This window comes from Vidua chalybeata, chromosome 12 (assembly GCF_026979565.1).
Source record: "Vidua chalybeata isolate OUT-0048 chromosome 12, bVidCha1 merged haplotype, whole genome shotgun sequence".
NCBI classification, from domain to species: Eukaryota; Metazoa; Chordata; class Aves; order Passeriformes; family Viduidae; genus Vidua; species Vidua chalybeata.
In genome coordinates, this window is record NC_071541.1 from 4,032,923 (window position 1) to 4,055,581 (window position 22,659).

The 22,659-nt window shown below is 45.4% G+C and overlaps 2 long non-coding RNA genes across 2 annotated transcripts; both read left to right on the forward strand.

The window, feature by feature from the left end:
• The first annotated feature begins 6,683 nt into the window (after positions 1–6,683).
• LOC128794383 (uncharacterized) lies at positions 6,684–7,660 on the forward strand. The gene is made up of 2 exons (XR_008433072.1): positions 6,684–6,795; positions 7,464–7,660. It is a non-coding gene; the product is annotated as an uncharacterized LOC128794383 (long non-coding RNA).
• A 7,816-nt stretch (positions 7,661–15,476) lies between these two features.
• LOC128794382 (uncharacterized) lies at positions 15,477–19,689 on the forward strand. The gene is made up of 3 exons (XR_008433071.1): positions 15,477–15,806; positions 17,059–17,298; positions 18,288–19,689. It is a non-coding gene; the product is annotated as an uncharacterized LOC128794382 (long non-coding RNA).
• Positions 19,690–22,659: the final 2,970 nt, after the last annotated feature.

Below are 22,659 nucleotides of genomic sequence, written 5' to 3' on the forward strand. Positions count from 1 at the left end.
TTTTCAGGATGGATGTTGATTCCGGTAGAGCTGGAGCTGCTGGCAGAAGGGGCTGATCTGGTGATGTCACTGGAGCTTTCCAGTTTAAGGTATTACTTTATTCATCCAACTGCAGGCAGATATTTTTATGTTGTTGCCTTGTATGCCTCTTTAAAATTAAAAACCTCTCTGCTTCAACATTGGGTAAAGACTTAGAGACATCATTCTAGCTGTAGGGTGGGGTAGCTACAGGCTGACTATCAAGGTCCATATTTAAAATTGTTGTAAATTTTTCATTCTTCTAAGTTACTAGTCTATAAAATCAGGGGTTCTATTTTTTTTTTTCCATATGCCTTAATTCTGATAGTTGTTGTTAGTATTACTTAGAATAAGGGTTGATGGATATCTTCTCAACTAAAATTCAGAGTCTCTTATGCCACAATCCAGGACTGGGCTTGATCAAACTGGGTAGTGCAAGTTCATAGGAACACGACAAATTGCATATTGGAATTTTGCAACCATTGATTTTAAGACTAAGTAGAATTTTTGAACTGTCCTTTCATTCCTACATCTGTAGGGATGTATTTATACCAAATCATGTTCAACAGTTAATTTTTATACTCTTTTAAATATTAATTATTTTCACCTGGAGATTTGTTTTATTGAATTTGATTAAATGAGCCCTCTAGTACTTCAAAATCTTCTAAATTGTTTAAATGGGTATCAGAGAAGTGCCTACAACTTCCTATCAAAATTAATTTCTGCTGGCATTTCAATGTAAAATTAAAACATTTTACTTTCATAGTGACAGACTGCAAAGAAACTCCAGACTGAATGAAATGAAAGAATGAAATGAAAGAAACCTCCTTGTCTCTTGGGGTGGGAACAAGCCCTGGCTGATCCCTTCCACACTGGAATGATGCCTTCGGGCACTATCCAGAAAGGCTGAACCTTCTTCTGTAACTGGAGCACTTGTCACTTTTATCCAGGCTGTTTTGTGGCTTTTGTGGAAACTTCATATCCTTGATACACCTGAGAAGGCAGGTGAGATGAGAGCTAAGAGGAGAGTTCTGGCTGTGTTTGTAGCACCTTGTAAAAGTGCTCACTGCATCCTGCTGGGGAAAGCTTGGGTGCTGCAGGGTGGTAGGTGGAGGGTGCTGTGGAGCTGAAGGGGCACTGCCAGCCTCTTGCATGGGCACAGGCGTGGAGGAAGGAAGGGGATGCAGCACAAGGGAGCACAGGGGAAGAGGAGATGCTGACCAGGCTGTGGTTGAAGCCACCTGAGCAACTGGAGCCAGGCAGGAGAGCCATGGATTGGTAGGAGGAATGAACAGTTTTTTACTTTTGAGTGTTAGACTTGTTCTGGTCTGCACCTTCCCAGGGCTGAAGACGGCCACTGGCAGCAGGTGGGGACCGAGCTCTGCTGCTCCCCTCACCTTTGTGGCCATCACTAACTGCTCTCCAGGCTGCAACACAATGGCTGCTGGAGGGATTAGTTGGGAATTTCACTTAACAGGGATGAAGGGATGTCTTCTGGGGCTGGCTAATTAACAGGATTTTACTCTAGTAATTAAATAGCAGTTTGTTGAACACAACTTATTTGATAATATCTTTGGAAAACATAACAATTAGCAGGCAAGGAACGGCAGCTTTGCCTCAAAAGCCTGTCCCCAACCAGTTGCTGACATGGTTTTAACCTTTCCTTCCCCAGCAGAGACAGTGTTGACTATTAATTTATTTGGATTTGCTGCTGTTGTTGGACAGCTTGTTCACCCTCTGCTGTCACAGCAGCTGGTTCCTCTAAGGCTTTATCTCAGCTGAAGGGGCTTGAGATGTGCCACATGTTGCTCTCTCTAGCACTTCCTTCGTAATGCCAGTGCTGGAAGACAGGAGTGTTTGCCGCCAGACAAAAGAATATTTTTATTTTTATATTCTTTCCATGGCAGATTAACCAGAAGGGATGAAAGCTAAGAGTTGTCTTAAAACATAAACCTGACAGAGGGAAATTATTGATCCCACACAGCTTACATAAACCCTCTCATCTGCACACACACATGGAAGGGGGAGGTGCCTTCAGCTGGAAATTTTTCCTGTCTTCATCTCTCTGTCTTGTAATGATTCTCTTAGGACAACGAGGATGAGGAAATTAGATTAGACAAACAGTGGGAGATTCCACGGTTTGCTATAAAAGCCACCTCCAATCTTTGCTACACTTTGACAGCTTTCAATTTCTTAATTTGACAAGGTAATGAACACTGGATTGTTTCTGAAACCGTATGTACCATGGCGCAGGGGAATGGGGGCTGTGCTCTGCACGGGGCCTACCCACCCCAGCAGCTTCCTCCCACCCAGGTTACAGAACCTCATCCCTGGGAGGGAGGTGGTGTGTGCAGAGCCAGGGCTGGGAGCTGTGGTGTTAGTGCAGGGCTCTGCAGGATGCTCCCGTGCCAGGAGACAAGTGGACCTGCCTCAGGAGCATGTGTCATCTCCAAGAAGCTGTGCAGCAGCTTTTGACCTCCCCGTGTTTTGCTTGGCTGGGCAGTACATCGTTTCCTTCCACTCTCCCCGAGGCTGTGCAGACAATGGAATGGGCTGGCTGAGCCAGCCAAGCTAAATACAGCAGGAGACATCCCGTGGGTACCTCCCAGGCACAGCATTCCTGGAGTGGGCGGGTGGGCATCCATGCACCTGCATGGCTCTTGAGTCCAGCCTGGTGCTCTGCTCCTAGTCAAGGGGCAGGAAAAAGGGCTTTAAATGTGGTGGAGAAACTACCAGCTGTAGGGAACAATGTCAGTGGGAAGTGCAGCTGTTTTGGAGCAGTCCTGGGGTGTTGCTGCACAGTGGTGAGGCCGGGAGCAGAGTTTCAGCTTTGGCTGCTCCCTCTCCAAACTGCCCATTGCAAGCCCAGTGCCTGTGATGTGCTCTGTCTCATGGAGGAACTGGGAGCGTATCCATCAGCACTGAGGCCCCCATAAATAAATAAGCACATGGGAGCAGGCTGGAAGTGAAGTAGGTATCATTCATCATATGAGGGGGCCTGGAGTATGTTCAGCTCATAATGTGTAACAGAGTTATGAACAGGCATGGGATGGATCCCCTTCTTTTTGGATCATGATTCTGTGTAATAAACATGCAAGACAATTTGTATAAAATAGTGAGGATTCTTTCCTAGAGAAGTCATTTAAAGCTATATTTGCACATAAGTGAACAGCTCAGAAGAATGTTTTGTAGTTACATTTCCATACAAGTGTGCAAAGAGAAAACAACCCAGTCAGCAAGTGATGGATGGTACATGTAATCCTGTGCCATGATGTGCCTTCCCTGGGTAAACATATTCCATGGCCTCCCACCAGGGAAGCACCCATTCTGACACCTCTGTCTCCCTACTGGAGCTATCACAGCCGTGGGGTGGATCATATTGTAAATCCCATCAAAGGTAGAAGGGATTTTTCCTGCATGTCTTTGCAGAGGGGTTTGGAGTAGGAAAATCCTTACCCAATTGCATTAGCGTTGCTGGCTCTTAGCAACCTTGCAAAATAATATTTGCCTGTGAAAGGACAGGGTGGCCTGCCAGGTTAACTGGGAAATGATCCTGCATTGTGGCACAAGCACAGTCTGGTCTGTGTAGAAAGCTTGATGGCTTTTTGTTTTTTTTTTTTTTTTTCACTTTGCAATAATTTCGGAGAGACTTTTTTGGCTTTTTTGTGTTCAGTATTTCCTAGGCAGCTTTTTAGTCACTCCCTACATCTACACCCTGCAGTAGCAGCAGCAGTGCCACTCTCCTGGCTTTGTGTCTCGGATCCCCCACGCTCTTGCTGTGACTATGTGGTGGGGGTCAGTGGGTGACTTTCCTGGAGTTTCTCCCAGCAGGATGCCTGACCACGAGAGCAGAGGTGGCCTCTCTACATGTTTTCAGAAGCAATCAGGGTAAAGTTTCTCCCTCTGGAGTCAAGCTAACTACAAAAGTGATGGGAGCATCTTCATTGCCCTCATCTCCATCCTTCCTGCTTCTTAAAAAAGAAGTTATCTCTGCTGATTGTTCTCTGTTCTTGTGCTTCCTTGGAAGGCTCTTTAGAAACTTAAGTTTTTAAGTAATTACCAGAAACTGTCATTTAATCTTTTCTGGTTTTTGGTTTTTTTTTTTGGTTTTGTTTTTTCTTTTTACGAGTTTATAAATTTAAGGCCTCAACAGCTCAACAAGAAGACACCTGCAAAGAGCTGAAAGCAAGTGGGTCTCCTTTGAGAGGCTGGCACTGGAGCTGCCATGAGATGGCACTGCGACATCAGGCATGGAACTGAGCAGCTCCATCCTGCCGGGGTGTGTGGGGAAGTACCTTCCTGCAGGGAGAAAAAATGCCAAAGAAGAGAAAGGACTTATGTAAGGATAATTCTGTTATTAGTCAGGAGGAGCTGTCATGGAGCCGTGTCTGGACTGGACTTTTCCTGCTTATACAAAGCACATAATGCTGTAGGAATTCATGTATAAACAGTGCAAATAAGAGGGGAGGGTGGTTAAATTATGAACAGAAGTAAGGAAATAGATTTTCTTTAACTGTTGCTGGCAAATTCAGAAAGTCTTTGATTTCTGGGGAACTTCTGAACACAATGGCATGCTAAAAATAGTCATGGTATGACTTTTTTCTGGACTTGTGTGTTTCTCCCTTTCTTTGAGCATACAAAAAGTTTAAAACAAGCTGTAGGAACAGGGAGAAGCTGTCATGGCTGGGCAGGTTTGCAGCTGGAGTGGGACTGGTTGTGCTGCTCTGGCGTTTCTCCTTAGGGATGGGATCTCTTCCCAGGGCTCTGAACTCCTGGTAGGACATAGGAAAAGCACTTCATGTTCATAGTGGGGCAAAGCAGCATGCTCCTTATGAAGGGCCAGGCAACACTGGTGGTGTCAGGTGACATCTCTGGCACCATAAATTAAACACTCTTGAAAAAATGTTTGCCAAACCTTTTTCTCAAAGCCGGGCTGAAAGCATGGGATGGAGCATGCTACAATTTCTAATTAGTTGTAATTAGAAATACTACACAATAGAGGGAGCCTCTATATGCTGTGAATGGCTTCTTCCCTCTCTTGAGCTAAATTGAATATCCACCTTTCCCTCTCTTCTCCTCACCTAGGAATGAGCTCTTTTGGTGCTCAGACAGGCCCTTGTCCAGGTCTGGCTCTTGGAAAGTGAACACAGCTCATCAAATGCATTTCTGCACTCAGAAAGTAAGAGTGGGCTGCATCTCCATGACTTCCCTCCAGTGCTGCCCAGGTCAGAAGCAATTCTGAAGAAAAGGGCAAAGCCCATCCAGGAGAGCGGGCTGGGGGTGGTGTTTCCTGTTTCCTGCTCCACGGCACAAGGAGGGATTGGCAACTGGAACCAGCAGTGGGATTTTTTCCTTGCTCTTGTGTTAAACCACCCCGGGGACCTGCATTTCCCTGCGATTCTGAGAGGAAAAGAGCTTTGGTAAGGAGTAGTCTGGCGTTTGGGCTAGCTTGTCAGCAAAGAAGCTCCTTCAGGGCTGTAACAGGTTGCAGAATTCCACCTGAGCTCAGAGATTTCACTGCTGCCACTGCTGATTGAGGTCTGCTTTTCCCAAGCACCATGATCTGTGTTAACCCTGCCCATTACATTAAAAAAAAAAAAAAAAAAAAAAAAAAAAAGCAGCCTTTTGTACTTGACCCACATTTCTCCAAGGTCCCTTTTTTCTTCCCTATTTTTATCCTCAATATCTGTATCTCAGTCCAGACAAGGAGCAGAGACAGGACATGTCTCCTTCCCGTGCCGCTATGAGCCCAGCAGGCAGCCACTCCTCCCGGCACTGCCGTACTTGGGGTTGGGCTTTTTTTCTCCAAAGGCACAAAACTTCGTTTTTAAGGGTGTTTTTTAAATGGGACTTTGGGAAATAATTACCCTTTATGCTACTTCAAAGAAGTCCCCAGCATGATTAGCTGTCCCCTCACAGGACTGTGCCTGTTAGGAAAATACTCTGGCTTAAGCATCCTGTGAGTAATACAGACTTTGAGTGATGGTACTTAGTACAAATGGGCCAACGATCACATGCCTGAGTCTCCTAAAACCATTCAGGAGATTTTTGCACCAATTGCAGACTATTCATCAAAATAAGATGCCAATAAGTAAGGCATTACAATGCTTTCAGAGGGGAGTGTGCAGAGTAAAGTAGGGGAATTCTGCCCCCAGATGGATATTCAATCTTATGACAAGGATTGTGTATTAAAAAAAGAGGGGAATGCCTTGGCTTCTGGCCATACTGTGATCCTAGGGATAATGCTTTATCTCCATTATCTTTCAGCTGCTTTCCTGCCTCTGCCACATGTGGACATTGAAACGACATTAACAGCCGACCCCAATAGTAAACCATTTCTGAGAGCATGTGTTTTGCTGCTTATATCCTGAGCTCTTGAGTTCAAGTTTCCCGGCTTTTTCTCCATGATTCCAAGGATGCAGCAGGTACCCCTCCTATTTTTACTACGTCTCCAAGTATTTTTAAGGGAAAGCTAAGCATCTTGGCTATGTGACCCTAGGACATGGTGTTTTAAGGAGCCAGTTCCCTGCAGTGAAGCCTGCAGGAGCTGGCAGCACCATGGTGACGAATCATGGGGTTGGGAGTCACCTGTGGGGAGCAATTACTGCAGGCAAGAGACCTCTGACTTCACAGTCAAGCTGTCTGCATGTACCTGGAAGCACTGATCCAGAAGTTGGCAAGGGGGTTTTTGGCTGCTGTGGTTATTCCATGGAGGAGCTTGTACTGCTGTGCAAAGGACAGGTGTTGAAGGGCCACCAAAAGGACAGGTCTGACATGGTGAGAGGGCCAGGCTGCCTTAGGTGGCAATGGCAGGGAGGTGTCATGCAGTCCATGGTCGCAGGGATGCCTGAGGGACACCAAAATCAAAGCCCACTAGGCTTTTGAATGGGAGGGCAGGACTGCAGGGAAGCTCTTCCCTGCCCCAGACCATTTCCATCCCTATCCGCCCTGTCCCTGCTGCCTCACCCATACCGGTGTGTATGGGTTTGTATTTAAATCATTATAAATGCAAATGATTCTTCTCAATTACAAAAGCCTGTTCGAACTGGCATCTTTGAAGGAAACTCTGAAAGAGCTCCTGGCACAGCTCTTCAAATATTTGGAAGCTTTGCTAAGTCTCCTGTAACAAAGACAGGCACAACCTCCTGCTCTTCTTCTCCATCCTTCCTGTGAAGCTGAGTGCTCTGCCAGCATGAATGTCACTGCTTGAATGGTGACTGTGTGACATGAGGGGCAGCAATGGATGGAGATGCCACCTGGGACAACAGCAAGACTGTGGTGGCTGCACTGCAGCCCATCTCCAGGTGCCCTGCTTACATGTTGCTGCTACAGACCAGCAACTTGGGGAACACCTTCCTTGCTTCAGTATCCAAGTCTCCCTCCTTATTTTCCTGCTTTGCCCTACTGCACTGGCCTGAGCTTTGTTTCCCTATTCTCTGCCACAGGCTCTCTCTGCACTGAAAATGCCCTGGGGCAGTGAGCTGTAGTCCAGCTGTCCCCCTTGTTGACACTGGCCAGGCACTCCTGATGAAAGGATGGGCATGAGCCATTTGGAGAGCCTGTCCCCTGGCCAACTGGAGCAGGTGGGAGTGAAATGAATGATTAAATAAACATGGTGGCCACTGCACACCCTCCAACAGTACTTCCAAAGTGCTGAAATGTCCTATTTCAGATTTGATATCTGCTATCAATTGAGATTGAAGGTATTGATCCAGGCTGATTGCTGGGGACAATCAGTAAGTGGAGGGGTAATTGACTGTCATGTCTCTCATTGATTGGGCACCACAGTTCACAGCAGCCAACATTATTTTCAAGTACATTGCAGCATCTCCTTTCATAAAGAAATACAGACTTTATGTAACAGTGATTTATATGTGCTGCCATTTAGAGGGAGGGTGAGGACCTTCTTAGCCAACATGTCCTTGCCTTAAACAAACTGAAGGGTGTCACCAGGAGAGTGCTGGAGCAGGAAAGCATGGATTTTGGTTTGCACATGTGTCACTGTGAGACAACACCCTGCTGTGGGACCATCCCACTCCTTGCAGCTTGGCTGCAGCAGATATTAACAGAGGGCATCTGAGACAGCAAAGGCACTGCACACGAGCCAGGAGAGTGTGACCTCCTCTCTAGGTTGTTTGAAATGTTAAAGCAACAAATATTTTATACCGTGTATTCTACCAGCGCTCATTAGCAACTGATATAGAAAAACTGTCCTGGGAGAAGAACAAATTGGGAAACATCCCAAGTTGCTGCAATCAAATCAACAAAAGGCTTGCATAAAATTTTTACATATAATCAGAAGGATGGAAAAATTACCTTATTCCCTGCTATGCACTTCAGATTAATATAGACAAACATTATTCAATCCTAATACTTATGATGACCATGAAACCTCTTTTTGTACTTACCAGGAGCAGGCAGATAAAATTGCTTTTCTCCTGGAGGAGAGACTGGGTTAGTAGTCTGCAAACAGTGTCTGCTGTTGGTTTTTAACAATCTGTACTACCTGACTTTACTGCCTCTCATCTTCAAGGCTCTTTTGGGTAGGAGCTGCTCCCTGTGAACAGAGGTCCAGTGAAATGAATGGGATCGAGTTGTTCAATGAATTCTTGTACCTAAATACCTTAATGAACTTGGCTTTGGAGTGGCTTCAGGGATGAAGGTCCCAGTTTTGACTCCACAAAACCCAGAACTGGTTACATTCCAGTTACAGCTAAAGCAAAGCAGGCTCCAGAGTTATTGTACATGCTGGTTTCCCACCTGAACATTGTTTACAGGCAGATTTGGAAGCTTTTTTTGTGTTTGTCTCAGATTTCCCAATGTCTGGCAGCCTGTTGGGAGCTGCCAGATGTCCAGAGACGCTGACCTCGCCTGCTAAGCATGCACAAGCTCTTTCACTGCAGGCTCAAAGCAAGCCCAGTGCCTCCAGCACCACGGGTTGGCCACGCATGTGGTGTCTGGCCCTTTGAAGAGTGTGGAGGAGGTCCAGGAGATGCCACGGATTCTGTCTACAGCCCATCCCAGCAGCACAGCCAGCTTCAGTCACTGTGATGCTTCCTGAAGTCCTTGTCCTAGTGGGCAGCACTATTTGTTCAAGTCATTTGAGATTCAGAAGCAATACAGTGGTGGGAAAACATGCAGGAAGAAGCCCGTGGACTTTGTGAATGTACATAAAGCATGAAGACAACTCTGACAGATCTGTGGCAGTGTGTAGCCGCTGTTCCTTCAGCACATGCTCTAAGCCCCAAAGTTGGCTTTTTCCTTACAAATGGGACTGAATGAGCTACCCTTGACTTTACCCAGACTTCTCATTAATTTTCTTCCCAGCTTTCAGGTGATCAAACCCCATTTCAGTGAGTTTTGGGCGCTTCTCACCCACCACAGTTGCTGACTCGAGCTGTTCCTCACCTTGGGTTTTGGTCTGTTAAACAGCTCCGCCCAACCTGCTTTTGGTTTACTTTGTCTTGACTTTTTGGTGCTGCTGGTGAACCGAAGCACCCATCTCTCGTGTCGAGGGCAGGGCTGACTGGGGAAGTCACTGAAGCCACTGAAATTTCACAGTGACAGGTGGCAGCCCTGCGGGCATCGCTCATGAGTCAGCCACACCGCAGGGCAGCGAGGGCGCCTGAAGAGGTTTCTCATCCCACCCAAGTTTCCTTTCCTGGGAAGCAGGGTGGCTGTGCTGGGGTGCGTGGGTTGTGTGAGCTCCCAGAAAGTCAAACCCAAACTGAGCTGACGGAATAGCTGTAGCCTCAAGCACCCCAGCAAAAACCTCCTGTGCTGGAGGCTTAAACTGCTGATTACACAGAGCTGGCTAGCCCTGGGTCACAGTCGAGGTGCTGGCTCAGACCATGGTTAAATGTGCAAGAGAAACAGAAAAAATGCTGTGCTAGATGGGGTCAATGCATCAGTCACTTCAGGGAGAGGTAAAACCTACAAACAGCAGCCATGTGTTGCTTACTCCCCCTCATTTTTTTCTGTTAATCCCAACATTCCTATACTGGTGGGTTTATGGAAGTGTAAGACTGGGATCCCCTCCGACCCCTCTTAAAATAACTTGTGTGAGAGCTCCACACATGCTTTTAGTGAGCAACTGCACTCTTTCCATTGCATCTGCTGAAGAGGGGATGATGGGAAGGAGGAGGAGGAAGGTTGTGTGAACCAGCAGTTAGTACTGAAGGACAAAAAAATGTACAAGTGTAGTGCCACAGCATTAATTTACGCAAAACAAGAAGCATTTCTCTTTATGGATATAAAGAGACTATAAGATATATATATATAGGATGTATTGCAGGAATATACAACAGGACAAGCAGGGCAAATGCATGCCACAGTGAAACAAGAGTTAAACAACATCAAATCATCCCTGTGATGGATCATTAAGGATGTGAAGTCTAAATGTGTGGTAAAATTACAGCATCGTGCAGATGCTCCTACACCAGCAACTTATTTTACATATTTCAAGGAACAGAGGTAATTCCTAGTAGCAATTGCACACAAAGACCAACCTATCCCACAGTGAATGCACATTTGGATTGTTGGACAAGGTGAATTTTGAGGGGTGGGGAGGGACTGAGTTGAGTAGATGCTGCCTTCAGCTGCAAATGGGACTTGTCTTCCTGCAACCTCCCCACTTCACACCAGCCATGGGTACAGCAGGGATGGATCAACAAGGAGTGAGAAGGGTTAAATAAACAACAGAGCCAGGACTAAATAGGTAAATGCTGAGGAATTCTCTTTTTTAACATGTATATATAGTGTAAAAAAATTTAAGGCAACATTCCTCCTGCTAATTAGTGTTTTCTCGGCACTGCGAAAACTACAGCTGTAGGAAGAATTCAGGAAAAGTAATCAGCAGCACAATTAAGCAATCTGCCATAATGACAGAACACAACTTTAGGGATAGAATAATCAGAAACATATATATTTCTCCTTCTTGATTTTCATTTCCCACCCAATGATTTGCCTTTGCAGGGTGTATATAAAGCAACGCTGATAGAAATGCCCATATTTCTCTGCTACAGCTTGTAGACCTTGCTGCAGCGAGGATGCCCATGTTAATTCCTGCCAATCACTTACAAGTAATGTTGTTCTTACTGTAATTTTTGAAAACCTTATGTTTGATCTGCTTTAATCCTAATTTTGCAACCCTGTCTCATATAAATGCCTTTTACTCCTTTAAGTTAGAGGGTCCAGCTCCTTTAAGTGGAATGTATCCAGACAAGAAATCCTGGAGCTGAGGTCCCTTTTTTCCCTGCCAGCCATCCCACCCAAGGAAGCAGAGCAGGGAGATGCTTCACACTGTGTTTGTGCAACCTCCAGCTCCTGCTCAGGAGAGGAAAAACGCCTACACCTGTGAGCAGACAGTGAGGGGAATGGGCCTGACCTGCTCCATCTGCACAAGCTGTTTTCCCAGAGCTGCCTCAGGCTATAGGAGCCCACAAGGAAGGTAAGCTCCCCTCCAAGGAGGTGGTTTGGAAGGGAGAAGGGAAATATGGCCCTTGAGAAGGGGGTCCCATGCGTTTCAGCTCTCTGCCAGTCATGGACCAAGGCTGGTTGGAATGAAGCCACAGGAGAGAGGGAAGCTCTTGTGTTGCTGTGGGGAGGTAGGTGTTCTCCTTGGGCTCTGCTCAGGGGGTTTACTGGCTGTGGGAGGGGGCTCTCATGAAAAACTGAGAGGGAAGCAGTTTTGGTGGAGTCAGGAGTGATCTGTGTGCTGTGGTAGGCCACAGTCATTACCGGTGGGACTCGGTGAGTTTTGTGGTGGTGTTTCCATTTGTTACTGGAGAAGGCCACCAGCCTTTCCCTGGGAGGTGGCAGTACTGCATGGTGTTGCAGGATCCTTCCAGGATGGTGGAGCAGGTGGGGTTGCTGCTGAAGATGTCTGGATGGAGCTCTCAACATGTGCTCTGTTCAGCTGGGGTGTATTGGTGCCCTGTTGTCCTCCCACAATCATGGATTTCCTCCTGCTCATTCCCAGATGGAGCTTTTGCTTATTATTCCCCTGTATGGAAAGAGTTGGCTGGTCCTGGAGATTCTTAGAAGTGGCTCAAGTTTGTAACCTCTGGTATGAGGGAAGGCCTCATATGTTTTAAATTTACAGGTGGCTGCTAAAAACTTAGCTTCCATCAGAAATAAAATAGGAACTGTAGATGTTACATTGAGGAATCTTTATAAATGCAATTCTCTGGTTTGCATCCTACCTAACCTAATGAAATGACAACTATGAAGTTATATATTTCAAGAATTAAATTTTCATAATGGGATAAGTGCAGCTGTAAGCCCAGCACTTTTATAACCTGAAAACCTTTTATTTTTGCCTTAAGGGATAAGCTTGAAATAAAAACTTAAAGAAACACATAACACTGAGAAGTCCAACACTGCCTTTTGAGCAGAAAGATGTGAGTTCCACCTGCTTCAGCACTAATGAAAAATCTTAATGCCACTTAAATCAGTTTCTGGTATTTGTCTTAGTATGGCAAAAGATAGGGTATCTTGGTGGCCAGATTCTTCTGTCACTAAAGCTGGTGAAAAGTCACATTTCCATGACCCCTTTCAGAGCTCTCAGATCAGAGCTGATACTCTTCTGCAAGTTCCCCTTTCATCTGGGACACTGGCTTGCAAGTAAGCAAACATACATACACACACACAGAGCTGTTCCTCCTTTTCCTGAGTGCCCATGTTGGTGGAAGTCATTGGGATCACCAGGTCCAGGGAGCAGAGATGTCTGTAAAACTCATTCACAAAATCCTAAACCATGGAGAAATGCTGGGTTAATTTTTCATCTGAGTATCAGCTGAAAGTAATGTAAACCCCAAATTAATGCAGACAATGCTTAGTCTGGTCTGCAGGCCTTCTACATTTTTGAATTCTTTTCTACTAAAACTCAATAAAAACATGGGGGTGGAAGGTGCTGCTGGGAATTTGCTTTTTGTTCTGCTTAAGTGCTGTATTTCTCAGTAGTCTTCAAGTTGCTCAGCATGAAGATATTGTTACATTAGAACTACTGTGGGTTTAACACAATTCGGAATTTGCAGGCAAATGGATGTATTGTGTTGGGGCTTATCCACAAAGGACTGTGAAACTACAAATTACAACCCAGCTGCATTCTCTTATCTGGATTTTTTCCCCCCATGTGCCTGTGAGTCCTCCCCTGTTCACAAGTAGAAGGTGTAAAGAGAAATCCAAGTGAGAAAAAGAGACATAGACCTGAAGTCAAAGGGACCCTCACACTGGAGATCCTGCCCATGTCTGTGGAAGCTTTCCATTAGCAAAGGATGTGATGCCTCTGGATTTAGTGGTTTTGTGATTGCCTGAGAATTTTATTTCTGAAATTTTCCCTAGAAAATTGGCAGATGGGGTAATAGTCAACACATCCACCGAAGGCTTCTCTGACAAGGAGGAAGAAGGAGGCTACTGATTCTCTTGGATTGCTAAATGTGGAAATAAAACAGAGGATCCACTTGTGTTCTCAGCTGTTCTTGGTTCTTTTTCTTCCTCTTTGTAGGGAATGAAAAATCCCCAGTAGGTCCCTATGGGAGACATAGGAGGCACTTAAACTCTGCAGTAGTTTGAGACAAGGCTTTAGCAGCTCTTTTTAGTCCTGGGCAGGTTTTGCTGACCTTGTCCCAGTCACAGAGCCAGGGCCAGGTTATGTACCAGAGCCCTGTGTCCCAAGCATGGGCACCTGGCTTGGGGACAGCACTGGAACAACCAGGTCTGTCTGGGCAGAGGTGCTGCACCACAGAGAGACAAGACAAGTTCTTGGCTTTCATTTTTCTAAGCAAAGGGCTATATCAGCTGATTTGAGTGATACTCTGCACACCTGCTAGCCAGTAATAGGCTGAAAACTCGATGACCCCAACATAATGTTGTTATGTTTATTTGCTTCCTTTCAAATGGCTGTTCCTATGAAGGATGCTGACAAATGGGACCTGAACTCATGCATTTAGTGGGCCAGGAAATAAACATATCAGAGAGACAGTAGTTCTTTGGACTCTTCTGAGACTTGGGAGTTGCTGGCCATTCTGTTTGCTGGCTCAGTTTAAGCAGCAGAAATGTCCATGTGTTCTGTCAAAGCACTTTACTTGTGACAGGCAAAGTGCTGCCCTGACCTGGAAAACCATTCAGAGCAAATAAATGCATTAATTCAATGTGGAGTATCTTATATTTGATACACACCACTTCCTAATCACTTTACTGAACATCTGGATTGCCTTGAAATGAAACCAGTGATGGCGTCATCTGCAATTTGGACATGGGATCTTTTTTCAGCCTTTTTTCAGGAGAGCACCTCTTGGATCTTGGTATGATTTAGGTTGGGTCCTACAGGTCTAATCCCGAGTAAATACAATTAAGGGTTGCTTCACTGCTGAAGGAGGACAGAAAGTAGCACACAGATGGGCCAGATGGGCCCTTTGATACTTGTAGTCTAAATTGTAGAAGCATATTAAACAGCGCAGGTGTTACCAAGGAACAGGGGGTTTTCATATGTCTGAAACAGGGTCTGTGCCCCTTTCTCTTAGGGCAGTACGGGGATGTTCTTGTAGAAGAAATGAGAATAATTCATTCTGACTGTTAACATGGCACAAGAGGCTGAAGTTAACCCTGTTGTGCTGGTAAAAGTTGCTAAAGAACACCAAGGGAGCAAAGACACTGCACTGGCTGCTGTGTGTGAGCAAGAGTGATGACTTAATGAACGAGAGATGCACTTGCATTGCAACTCAGGCTCAGCTGAGCAACAGCAAGAACTATTTACAACATCTTTTTGTCAACATCTGTTTGTCTCTGAGTTCATGAAAGTGGAAAAAATCTCATTGATTTTTGTTTTTTCCTTGCATTGAAATTTTGCACAATTGTTTCTGTTATTTTGGCAGCCAAAATGATACTGGAATGTTTCACCTTCTTTTTCCAAGTTTTCAAGCTGAGTTGTTCAGTTGAGGTTTGTCACATAAACCATGAAGTTTTACTTCTGTTGCTAGCCAAATTATAATCTTTATATCATAAGCCTTTTGTTGTTTATTTCTTTTTCTTTAAAACTCCAGCTTCTGGAATCATAAGAATGCATGAAGATCTCTACTCCTGCTTTCTGTCATGTGTTTGTTTTCCCTTGAGTTTTAGCCCTGAGAACTCTGGAGAAACTTCTGGGTGTCATCTGAGAGATGAAAAATGGAATTAATTAAATTTTTGTTTGCTTGTTTTTTGGTTGTTTTTTTGTTTTGTTTTGTTTTTTAAATACCACTGGGATAATTTTTGGAAACTATGACTCATGATTTTCAATATTTAGATTTGGCAACGCTGTAGTTCTCCACGCTGCTTCCCCAGGACCAGGAATGTTGGAAGAAGCCATGTGGAGCTCGTCTCCACAGACAAGTTCCAGCACAGAAAGCCAGGGTGTGAAATCACAGTGCCCTAGTTAGGTTGCACAGATTCCCCATGAGGATGCAGAGTGTGCAGTACCTGCCCTTTGGAAGCATTCTCAGGGCATGTCTCTGTAACATCCAGCCCTAGAGCTCACGCCAGCTCTGCACTGAAGGGAGCAGGGCCATTCTGTGCTTCAAACTGCACTTACTGGCACGGACACAGCTCGAGGTGATGCTGCTGTGGGGGTACTGAGCACCTCCCAGCTGGGCTGTGTGGTTGTAGTGGCTGGGATACCTTTGGGTGCTCCAGGTGATGCTGAGCCTCCTCAGGTGCCCCGGGCTGGCTTCTCCTCCTCCTCCTCCTCCTGGCACCCATCCCCTGTATCTGAAGAGGAGAATGAACTGGTCTGTTTTCTGAACCTGCTGGTGAGGACTTGAGGCTCTGGAGCCGACCTTTCCACACAGTAAAAATAAATGTGCTCAGCTGCAGCAAGGGCCCTGTAGGGAAAGCAGTGACCCCTGTGTGAGCTCTGGGGGACTTGGTGAGGCTTGTGTGACTTGGTTTAACACTGGAACTTGCCTATGAGTTCCCAACATTCAGATTGCTTTGAGTGTGGCTTGACTCCTTGGAGTCACAGGGATGGGAAAATTCCTTGGCACCCAGTGGGGAACACACTGGATGAGGATGGGATGACCTTGAGGGAGCAGTCTGAAGTTCCTTTTGGTTGTCCCCATCAACTGTAGAGAAAAAAAAGAAAATGAGCCAGTGGGGTATACCTGGTAAAGGGGGACAAAGGGGAGAAGCAGCCACTTGGGAATTATTCAGCCCCTGGTGACAGAAAAGCTGTGGTAGCTGTGGGATACCTGCTGTACCCAACTCCAAGTTAAAGCAGCTGCTGGGATAAAACCCAGGAGACAGAGATGTTGCTGCTAGAGCAGCTCCTCTGGCCAGGCCAGGTGGGAGGGGAGAAGCTGCTGTGGCTGGAGCCCTCCAGGAAGGGTGCTCTGCCATGGGAAAACCAGGATGCTGCAGGGTGCGCCAGGGCGGAGGAGGGCTGGGAGCAGGCTGAGGTCTCTGCCCCTCAGGAAGCTGTGAGGGACTTGTGTGTTTTCCAGGGCAGCAGAGACAGGATGCTGAGGGGTGGGAGAGAGACAGATTTCCTTCTGCAGTGAATAGACTGGGGTGGGGGATGGTGGCTCCAATTTAACCCTTGCCTGTTCCTTCATCTCCAAAATGAAATGGTGGCTTAGGAAACCATTCCAAGAAACTGCATAAATGAGAGGCACAAAAAGTACTGGGATGTTGGCACCAGGGTGATGCTGTGAGTTTATTATCCCAGTTCTCTCACCCCCAGGCATGTCTCCCTGGCTCTAGCATTCCTTTTTGCTTTGAAGTTTGTTTTTTCAGTGGCACTGGCATTGCTATGACCCACATGAACACCAGTGATGCCAAGGGAGAGGCTTATGGGACATTACCTTGCGTCAGGTAGAAGCGGCTCGTGGGAGACAGCTGCAGATTTGGGTGCTGTAACAATTTTTCAGCAGAAGACTGAAAAGATGGGATTTCATTTGTCTTTTACATCAAGTGTGGGGAAAAAAATCTTAGAACTTCTAAAATGGTTTCTTTTCTTGATCAACAGTGAAGGCTCTTCTGTATCTCTTGTAAAATCATTAATAGGACAATCTAGAGGAGAAGTGGAAGAAAACCCAACTACCATCACTTCCCACCCCCACCAAACCCTTGGAAATGTTGTGGAAACAGGACCTGCATGAAGACCTATAGGGCATAAGTACATGAAGGTTTTGGGAGAGGTACCTGGAACATGGGAATCCAGAGAAAAGTACTTTGTTTACTGCACCAGAGTCTCCCAGAGCTGTGGAGAGTCCACATGGCTGAAAGCTGGCAGCCAGGCTGCAGGTGTGGTGAAAGAGACGTGTTTTCTAAACACACCAAATACTTATTGCTCCGGCCTTTTGTAGATAAAGATCAGCTGTGACTTTAAAAGAAATTGCAGCAGAAGTACTTGTATCTGGGAGGATGAATACCTGCTTCCAGGTTGGGCTTTGTAGAATTGAACTTCATAAACAAATTACTTGATGTGATTAACCAAGTCAGAGGGTTGAAGGAAATGTGCCTCTGCCTCTGACAGTATCGGGGTGGAAGCTGTAATGTGTTGGCCAGACAATTATCGTGGGTAGGAACAAACAGCCACAAGGTTCTTGGGTGTGAGGTTTCCCATTAAAACAATATCTTTTCTCTGAAAAAAAAACCCTACAGCAGAAAAAAATTAACCCTTCCTGAAAGCCTGATTTTTTTCTGAGATTCAAAACACTGTCTTGATTCTGCAGGTGTTTGATGTGAAAGGACAGAGAACAATTGTGAACCAAAAAGAGCTAAGAATTTGTAGGAAAACATCTAGTATCTAGACAGACCAGATAAAGAGTTTTCAGTAGCTCTGAAAACATTTCTGCCCTATGACTGTGCTAATTTCAGTAGGAGAAACAGTCCCTGCACTGACCTCATTCAGTTCTACAAGTTTGAAGGTTGGATTACACAGATATTGGCCTACTTGTCTCTAAGGTAAAGGTGACTTTAAAAAAAAAAACAACTAAACAAATAAAAAGCAAGCAAAAATTTTAATGTTTTGATGGTGACATAGGCAAAAAATATTGCCAAAACAAATAAAAAAAGTGCCTGAAATGGAGTTGCAGGCAAGACAAGCTGACCTTCTCAGAGCCTGCTTCAAGAAACAAAAACACTTCCTCATGCCAAGCATGCTCTGCATGAGCTGAGCTTGCTTGGTCTCAAGCTGATGACAGTAGCTTTTCCTGCTTTTGACGAAACAAATAATGCAGTGGGCGAAGATGGTTCTCTGTTAGGACAATTTTTTTTCTTTCTTCCAACAGGGATATCAGCTGCCTGCCTGGTACCTGGGCCCATTCACAAACTGGGCAAGGCTGGACAAGCCATTTCACCCAGGATGAAAATCCTACCACAGCTGGGATGTGCAAGGCTTGGACGAAATACTGCTTTGTGCTGTTTGGAAATTATTCACTTGGGATAAAAATATATGTTTAAGAGGAGATTTCCACCCTTTCTCAGGTGGGATTAGCTATGCTTTGGAGCTCACAGCAGTTGACAAGGAGGCGACAATGGGAGAACAGGGTGTGTTGTGCTCTTGTCTAAAAGCAGAAGGGTAGGTGGGAACCTTCAGGCAGGTTTCTGCCTGCAGTGCTTCTGGTTTGGTACACCTGGCCTGTGGCAGGCAAACCTGGACTGCCCCGTGTGTCCTCATGAAGCTGGGCAGCACAGGGCTGAGGTCTCAGCAGCCACCAGTGTCACCGCGTGTCCCCCGTGAGTTGACAGCATGGGCAGAGGCAGAGCTGTGTGCAGAAATGCTCTGGAGGTGGTTGTGGGGGAGAGGGAGGGTGGGGAGATGTGCTGGGACACGTGGGCTGTGCAGAGAGTGCAGTGTGTGAGTGGGACCACGAGTGCAGGTGACATCCCCCCCTCCCTCCAATGAGCACTGTCCTTCCCATCCGGTCCAGCCTCCGCCCCCAATCTCTGGCCAAAGTTCCCACCCCATCCAATTGCTCCAATTAGTGCTGTGGGTTTTTTTGGTTTTTTTTTTTTTTCTTTTTCTTTATTAAGACGGTGGCTGGAGACCTGCCTGTGTTTGAGTCCAGCTCCCTTTAATCTGTCCCAACTCTGATTGAGGTTAACAGAGTTTCCTGCCCAGCAGCTTCTTTGACAAATTAGGAGAGAACCAGTGAGGCACTGTCAATAAACTTCCCACTGTATAGATTTTGTCCAGCAGAGCCTGAATAAATTGGGTCATGCTGCCATATGTAATCCATGCACTTGAGGTTTGACCTAGCTCCTGTGCAAACCAGTGTGCAGGGATGTGTCTGGGAGCTGGACTGCAGCTCTGGCTGAGACAGCTGAATTTTGAAAGAGCTGGGGTGGAGCCGTGCCGTTCATTTTTGTGGACCAGTTTCATTTGTACGGGAAGATGATTGATGTCTTCCCGCGGGAGCTTTTGTCTGTGCTGGAGTGTGTCTGGAACAACATTGCCAAGATACCTTGGGGCTGGGTTAGGTAATTATTTTGTGATTAGATACTGAAATCAAATAAATAAGTTAATCATTTTACAAGTTCAGAAGAAAATACATTTATTTAATCTGAAACTTCTTCACAATAGCAATGCATTACTCTGTCTTTTTCTGCATGGTGTTGGCCTCGGGTCAGATGATTTCCCACCAAATGATTCACTAGCATTCCATGGCCCTGGTAATGCAAAGTCACCTGTTTAGAAGGAGGTAGGATTCTTGTCTTTCCCTCCTTTGGGCACCTGATGAGAACCCTGCAAATGTGGTGATGGGCCTTCAGTTTTCACAGTTCATATTGGCAACACAGAAAAGATTAGTGCATTAACAGGGGAGACTCCTCTTTCAAAAAGAGGCTTTAAATGATGTCAAGAACCACCACAACTATATGGTTTTTACATAAATAATAATTAATTACATGTAAATCAGACTTTTCCCCACCCCTTCCATTAGTATCGTCTTTGCTAAGCTCTCTGTCTTGTTTCTGTCCACTCACTCTGAGTAGCTGAATGGCAACAGACATCATTTGCAATGCTAACGTCAGATACGGGTCAAAATGGACAAGGAAAACACAACCCGGGGTTTTATCAATGCAATAACAACTAGTTCTGTCTAGAGATGGCAGCGTACTGGGGTTTAACCTCTTCACTGCCACAGAGTCAGAAACAGCAGGAATTTACTTTTCTGGTTTCCTGTTTTGATATTTCTAACTTATTTTCAGCCCTTTCCTTCTCTTGGCCACTCTCTTTTTTCCCCCTTCTCTCCCTTTTCTGGTGTTTACTAGAGCATCTGGTAGTGTTTATCTCCCAAGACACAGGAGACTGTTGTTTTCATAGATATGTAACTAGCCTAAAAGCTTTAATCTTTGTTGATGTTGGACTTCTGGATTAAAAAATAGTCATAATAGTGGAAAAAGTTAAGATGAAATAATACTTCAGCATAGAACACTTTGGAGACAGCATCAACAGAAAACCCTTCAGAGGGACAGCTGCAATTACTGCATCTCCTTCACAGGCAATGCTGAACTTGTGGGGAAAGCAGGGCAGGGAGTGAGGAGACCAATTCCCTGAGATGAGACTGCTTGTTCCCCTGGAAGCTGAAAGTGTGGCATGTCCTCATGGAGATTTCTGCATGTGCTCCTGCAGCAGGAGTTTAAGCAGACCCAGAAATGCCAACAAGATGTTAGAAATCTGTTTCCATCTCTGCTGCCTTCCAATGCTGCCTTCAAGGAAGGCACGGAAGGAGCTGATCTGGCTTTTAGAAGAGTCACACTGCACATGACCAGGAGTTTGAATTCCCTGTGGAGTAAAGGCTGTGCTGGAGGTCAGAGGAGGAGATGGTGTTTTGGATTTGGTCTCTTGCTCTAGAGAAGCGTGCTGGTTTTCTCTGAAAGCTTCAGAGATGCTGAGATTGGGTTAATTAGAAGTTGTCAAGATACAGCAAGAAGTGTTGCTGTCATCAGAGAGATGTAGAAAGTGTTACAGAAATTGGGTAGCAAAAGGCAGGTAGGTGTCTGCTATCTGCAGAAGATCTTATTTGCTGCCTTCCCAGGGGACTAGGCACTGTCCCAAACCTGCAGCAAAGTCAGCTAGGCTGGAAGCAGACCTGCAAAATCCGGGTGGCTGCTGCTTTCCTAGCAAGAATATATTCAGTTGCTAATATTGTAAATGCTTGCCGGTACATTTTTATAGCAATAGCATTTATGTAACTTAAGATTTTTATGTAATTTAGGATTTTAAATTAAATGTCTTAATTCAGGTGCTACATACCTCACTTTCCACCCCTGCTCTCCTGCCACATAAGGTGTAAACCTGACTGTAACCTCTCCCAACTTTTTGGGATAAAACAGTTTTGGAAAACCCTCACTTTGGGAAGGCAGTGAGCCGATGAAAGGGAGCTTAGCAGTAATGAACCAAGCTAATAAATTACCTAATGTCACCTTAGGATAGGTCTGTGGCCGCCTGTCACACAGCAGCACATCAAGCTGGAGATGCACAGTCGGTCTCTCCTAACCTTTGGACCTTCTCCTGCTAACCAGGGAGCTGGTTCTGGAAAAGACCTGGCCTGTGGAGTCCTGCAAACTGAAGGGTAAAATATTAATAAGCCAAAGAGGAGCTGGAGGTGTCAGTGAGGCTCCTGCACAGTGCAGCCATGGGGGAGAGTGCTGCTGGTCTCCACACAAAGGGAATGGCAAACGGTTTCTCCACAGAAAATTTCACCCGACCAATTTTTTTTTGCATGCAGAAATGCAGATTCAGCAGCACCAAAACGGTCTGTGCACACATGCCAAACTTGTCATTTATAAAAACTCAAAAAAGCTCTGACAAATGCTGAAGCTGTTAGTTTTGACACTTCTGACATGAAACACTTTGATTTTTCATTTTGAAACTACTTTGTGTTCAAAATGTCCTTTAATTTTATTTTCAAGCAAGGGGGTGTGTGTCTTTTTTCTTATTCCCCCAAAAAATCAAAATTGAAATGAAATCTTCAGATTGAGTCAACATGAAATTGTTCTTGGATTTTTGATTTCACAAGGCTTTTTTTTCTTAGATGTGTTTGGCTTCAAGTCACTTCTTTTTCACCCCCAAAATTTGCCAGTTGGTTTATCAAGAACCACAGTGAACATCAGCCCCTTTGAAGGGGCGCAGCTGCCACAATAGAATATTTTTTCATGGCTGTCAGTTGCAGAAAGAAGGAAAAAAAAAAAAAAAAAGGAGCCTTGCTTTTGCTTTCCAGGAGATTGAGTTCATTTTCTATCTGACAGGGATAAATAATAAACAGTATTTTTTTTTTCTGCTGTGAGGGATTGTGTTACGTTATCTGTTTAAACATTCCGTTACATTTTAGTAATGTGAATAATGATTATTCCTGTGCTTCTGAGCTCTCTCTCTTGGCTCGGGCGCCGGAGGTTCAGGAGACACCTGGCATTGTTGACAGAGCGCTGAACTTGAACGCCTCTCACTGTGACAGGGCAAGCCCAAATATTTTGGGAAGAGTCCTTGTTATGTTACGACAGGGGTTGGTAGCACTGATGCTGGGGACAGGTTTTGCTTTAATACAGAGCTGATTATGCTTCATTATTCAGGGAACAGCGTGAACTTGGGCAGGCGGGCTGCTGGGAGAAGGAGGATTGCACTTGGGCACTTCTTATTTGTAGGATGTGCTGAAGGTC